Source organism: Hevea brasiliensis, chromosome 15 (assembly GCF_030052815.1).
Source record: "Hevea brasiliensis isolate MT/VB/25A 57/8 chromosome 15, ASM3005281v1, whole genome shotgun sequence".
Classification (NCBI taxonomy): Eukaryota; Viridiplantae; Streptophyta; class Magnoliopsida; order Malpighiales; family Euphorbiaceae; genus Hevea; species Hevea brasiliensis.
In genome coordinates this window covers 58,178,257-58,184,260 of record NC_079507.1, presented here as the reverse complement: position 1 = coordinate 58,184,260, position 6,004 = coordinate 58,178,257, and positions in this window count along the sequence as shown.

Below are 6,004 nucleotides of genomic sequence, written 5' to 3'. Positions count from 1 at the left end.
CGATCCATTTATGGGTTGAAATAAGCTTCGAGGAGTTGGAACATCCGTTTTGATGAAGCCATTAAATCCTTTGGTTTTATCAAAAATGAGGATGAGCCATGTGTATATAAGAAGGTTAGTGACAGTGCTATCACTTTCCTTGTCTTATATGTGAATGACATACTATTGATGGGTAATGACACAGGTATGTTGACAACTATAAAGGTATGCTTGTCAAATACATTCTCCATGAAAGACTTAGGGGAGGCAACCTATATTCTTGGGATTCGCATCTATAGAGATAGAGCGAAACGAATAATTGGTTTATCCCAAAGTCTATACTTGGAAACAGTGTTAAAGAGGTTTAACATGCTTGATTCCAAGAGAGGATTGTTACCAGTGAGACATGGTATCCATCTTTCTAAAGAGATGTCTCCAAAGACACCTGAAGAAAGAGATAAGATGGCCAGGATTCCATATGCTTTGGCTATTGGAAGTTTAATGTATGCAATGTTGTGTACTAGGCTGGATATCGCATATGTTGTTAGTTTGACTAGTAGGTATCAATCCAATCCAGGTTTGGAACACTGGATAGCTGTCAAGAATATCCTTAAGTACTTGAGAAGAACTAAGGATTTATTCTTGATTTATGGAGGTGGAGACTTGCAATTGGATGGTTATACTGATTCTGATTTCCAATCAGATATTGATGATAGAAAGTCTACCTCTAGATATGTGTTCATTTGTAATGGAGGTGCGATGGTTGGAAGAGTTCCAAACAGAGCACGATTGCAGATTCCACTACAGAGGTGAGTATATTCTTTGCATCGAGATCTGCAAAGGAAGTCGCTTTGAATAAAGAAGTTCGTGATGAACTTACAGTAGTTCCTTCCATTGAGTCAGCGGTTCCACTACATCGTGACAACAATGGAGCGATCATCTGAGCTAAGGAACTAAGGTCTCACCCAAAATCCAAACACATAGAAAGGCACTACCACATTATCAGATATATAGTTGGGCGAGGTGATGTAGCCATTCAGAAAATAACATCAACTGAAAATCCAGCTGATCCATTCACTAAGCCTATGTCACAGACTCAGTTAGACCGACATCTTGAGAAGATAGGTCTGAGATATTGTAATGAATGGCTCTAGTGCTAGTGGGAGATTGTTAGTAGTATGCCCTAGAGCATATCATTTAGTATGTATCTTGTACATATTTTTATTAATAAAGGCATTTTCACTTTTCCGTTTACATAATATATTTATGTGTAATAGAAAAGGTCCATTGATATTTTGTTAGAAATATTATTCTTAAGTTGTTAAGAATATGAGTGACAATATTTCTAGCACGAAGTATCATAAATAGGTTCACAATTGAGGATACTTCATAATAAGGACATGACTTATCCAGAAAGATTGTATTCATGTTTGTTCCCAAGTTATTTATATGAGATATAAATAAGATGGAATGGTGAGTCTCATGCCATATAACAAACATGATAGGCACTTATAAATGATAAGTAGGCCGAACCAGTGACGCTTATGACAAGCACATGGAGTTTACTCTTGTCAATGTTTTGTCATAAATCATATTAGTGCATATAATCTTTAGACAGGAGATAGCACAGTTATCTTGGATATAGGTAGTTTGAGTTTAATGCTGCTTTCATACTTGTACTATGTATGGGTATATGGGCATGTGTTGGCTCCTACTAGTTATATATGGAGGTAGGTGTTGATCAAGATGGAATCTGTTCCTCTAAGTAAATAGAGATAAAATCCTATGTTCATTTAATTGTTCTTGATGTTTCAAGTTCTGCCAGACAGATAGATTTATTCAGAAAAGAGTTTCTGATGAGAAAATCTTTTTAATCAAGAACTGGAATTAAAAGAGAACATAATATTCATAGCAAATGGAGTTTGACGTAAACCATGATTCCAGCTTGAGTTGGGATTTTGTAACAGAGAGATTCTAGTGCATGGTAACATATGATTATAGGTTCATTTAAGGTAAACCTTATTACTAATTGGGTGGCCATGGCATGCTATGCTAGGTGTTAACCATGGTCTATGAGGTTCATAAAATGATTTAGAGAAATCATTTTATGAACCTCATAGACCATGGTTAACACCTAGCATAGCATGCCATGGCCACCTTTATGGTAAGAAAGAGTTCTGATGATATTAAGAGTTGATATCATGTCTCATTGCCAATTAGTGATGAGCCTATTAAGTCACACACATACACAAGTTATCACCTATTTAAATATGATTTAATTAATTAATTAAAGAGTTTAATTGATTAATTAAATAGGTTTAGTTTGCAATTAAATTGCAAAGTCCCTAGCATGACTTGAAACCAAATCTAGATTATTGGATGTGTAGTATAAATTAAATTTATATTTAAAGTGTTTAAATATGAATTTAATTAATGAGAAATTAATTAATAGAGATTAATTAATTAATTTATATTTGATATAAATTAATTAGAAGAAGAAAAATAATTATTTTGGGTTGAGAACTCAAAATTAAGACACAGGGGCATTTTGGTCATTTTGCAGTGTGACACGTGGCACCATGAGATGGTGACACATGGGATTACACATAAGCTTGCCAAATGTTTTTTAATCATGTAAGATGATTAAAATCAAGATTAAATATAGGTTTGACACTTGGCACAATGTGATTGGGTCACTTAAACCTAGAGCTAATCAAAGGGTGACATGTGGCAAGGGTTTAATGTGTTAACCTAGCTATTTAAGTGTTTTTATGAGAAAATAAAAGACAACCAGCAGCCACACTCCTTTGTCACGCCACTTTGAGGGTTTTCTTCTCTTCTTCTTCATCTCTCATCAATTCAAAGAGATTAGCCATCAATCTCTTGAATTAAGAACACTAGAAATTGTTTCTAGTGTCCTGTCTACATCTTTAATCTCTTAAAAGGCATAACTTGATTTTATAATTAATAGAAAAAGCTTTAGAAGCTATTCAAGGGCTGCCATAGGTGTTCTTGGTGTGGACAAGCTAGAGGGACAACATTTGGTGTCCTGAAGACAAATCTCAAAGGCGCAGACACGCTGCAGTGCATCAAGAGGTTAGTGTAATCGTTCTTGATTTAATCTAGGGTTCTAAAATTAATCTGATTAATTTTAAAATCTTAAATGGCAAATACAGATCCAAAAACATATTAAAAGAGTTTTAATATGTTGTTTATCATTAAAATCAAATAGATAAAAATAAATCTTGCATGATGCATGTGACCCTAGGTGAAAATTTTTGAATTCAATGGTATAAACTTGTATTTTTCACGCTTCCGTTCCTTCAAAAACGTGTTCTGGTAGCTTTACGAACATGTAGCTACATGGCAATTATGAATTGTATACATGCATGGTATCCTATCAATGAAGAACTCCTTTGGGCTGAAGAGAGCTTCTGTGCGGATAAATTACACAAAACCCCATAATTATGTTTAATGTAAATAACACACCCACATCATTTTCCCAAAATAATTAAATATTTCTTGATATTTAATTTCATTAACAAATATATTATATAAGTTTTTAAGGAAAATGTTGTTGGTGACATTAATTTCTATCTTCCATCTTCAAGAATTAATTCAACTAATTAAAAAAAGATGAACGCAAGTGTTAATTTCACTAATCCTCAAGGGGTTTTATAACGTATTCCTTTTTTTAATTTTTTGATACTTATTTTCTCTTTTATTTTTTTAAAAGTACTATTATGCGATAATATGATATAATTAAACCAACCGAAATTACCTCAAGAATTGGGTGATATAGAACCTATCTGATCCATTTTTAATTTCCCTTCTACAGTTTAGCTGGATCGTTTGATTCTCATTTTTTTTTTCTATTTTTAGATTTTTCAATATTTTTAATTAATATTTTCTTCATCTTGTGATTTCTGTATCAGGTTTTCAAGCAATTGGTTATCTCCAAATTTGCATATGAATTAACATTAGCTAATAAGAAAATAATAAACAAGAAGTTTATGTGATATCAGGCTTTACTGTCAAAGGCCCTGATAGTGTTGTTTAATACTATATCTCTTATTTATATTATTTAATATTTAGAAATATTTTTTATAGTTCATTTTTTAATATTATCTAATATATAATGTAAAATTTAGAGATAGATTATAAAAATTACCCAATATTTAGAGATTATAAAAGTAAATTATGAAATTTTATCTCTTCTTACTTTTAAAGTAGTGTCTGATATTTTTTTACTAGATTAAAAAGATAATGCTACTATTTATACGTAATAGCTAATTTAATAGTTAATTTTACTAAACACCTCTGTTTTAAATCATTATATAAATAGCTAACTATTAATAGTTAATAATAATTAAAATAATTGATGGCTATTAGAATACCTAATGGTACCGAACAAACTCCAAGGCTTTTTTTTTTTGAATAAATAATTGAACTAACTACAATATGGAATTAATAAATCTAGTTATCTATTTATATAAAATTAAGGAAAAAATTCTTTGAAATTATCATATGACACTTATCCTTGTTGCTACTATGCAGCATTTACTATTTATAATAGTAAATTAACTTATGCTAAGTATTTTTTTTTATAGCAAGTATTTATTCTCTTTCTTGATAAAAAAAAGTTTCATGCATTAATTAAATTATTTATTAATTATCATGCTTAATTTTTTATTATAATAAAAAATTTCTTAAAATTTTTTAAAAGTTTTTAAATTTTTTAACTATTTTATTTCTTTATAAAAATTTAATAATTATATCTTAAAATTAGTAAAAATTTAACACTATGTTATACAAATTATATGGAAGTAGTCATGCTCTTTCTTGTTAAAAGAATTTAAGCACTAATTAAATTACTTATTAATTATCATGTTTAATTTTTTTTATTGTAATAAAATATAAATAACATGTGTGTTATGAATATTTTGTTCACCCGAATTTTCTTTTTTATTTAATAAATTAATTTTCATTGAATTATTAATTTTCAATCTATTAATACAAATTTAATTATGTTAATTGACTTTGTTATGCTACTATTCAATATCGTCTTAAATTTTTCATAACCGTTTGGAGTCATTTTTACTATATACGTATAAAATGGCGATTTTATCCATTAATTATTTGAATTTTTTTAAATTACTGATAAAAAGAAAATTAGATGAATGTCTTCAAAATGATTTGCTTAGAATATTAAATAAACAAAAAAAATGGAAAAGATAACTATGTTTAAAGCTTCTTAAATTTATCAATAAAAGTTTATTCAGTAAGAATATTAATTAATTAAATATTTTAAAATTATAAAAAAAAATTGTGCAATGCATAAACATATTAGTATATATATTAAAGCTGAAGCTTTAAAATTGATTTAAAAGAGTGTCACTTAAACTAATAAGATTACTTAAAAAATTGCTATGTGACAATCTCTTTATTATTTTTATTTTTATATAAAAAATTAACTTATTATAATAAATATCAATTTTTTTTTATCTAGGCTCAAATCTTTTATTTTGATTTGAAAATTATTTCATTCAAGAAACTCTATTTTAAACCTACAATGTAATTTTGTGGATCCAATCCTGTAGCTTATGTTTTAGATCATAGAAAATATACAGCTAAGAAGGCATTTTAAATTAAAAATTTTAAAAAATTAAAATACACTTAAATGATATGTTACATGTTTTTAATTAATTATATAAACTTAACACAAGTGTAGATTTTCCTTGTAGTACCCTAAGTTTTAGCACCTAATCCCCAGATTGACAAACTCAATAATTTAATCATTTAATTACCAATTTCAGATTTTTCATTTTCATTTTCCAGTTTAAAAAAAAAAAATGGTTAAAAGTTTTCCCAACAGCAACTTGATCTTTGGTGTTGGCTACAATCACCTCCTTTACAAGCCCAAAGGCGTTACGGTGCAAGACATTAGCAAAAGAATATCTCATGAATATAATTCAACATTTCTTGTTCTGCCTATATAATACATTAACCAAGAATTCATTACGGG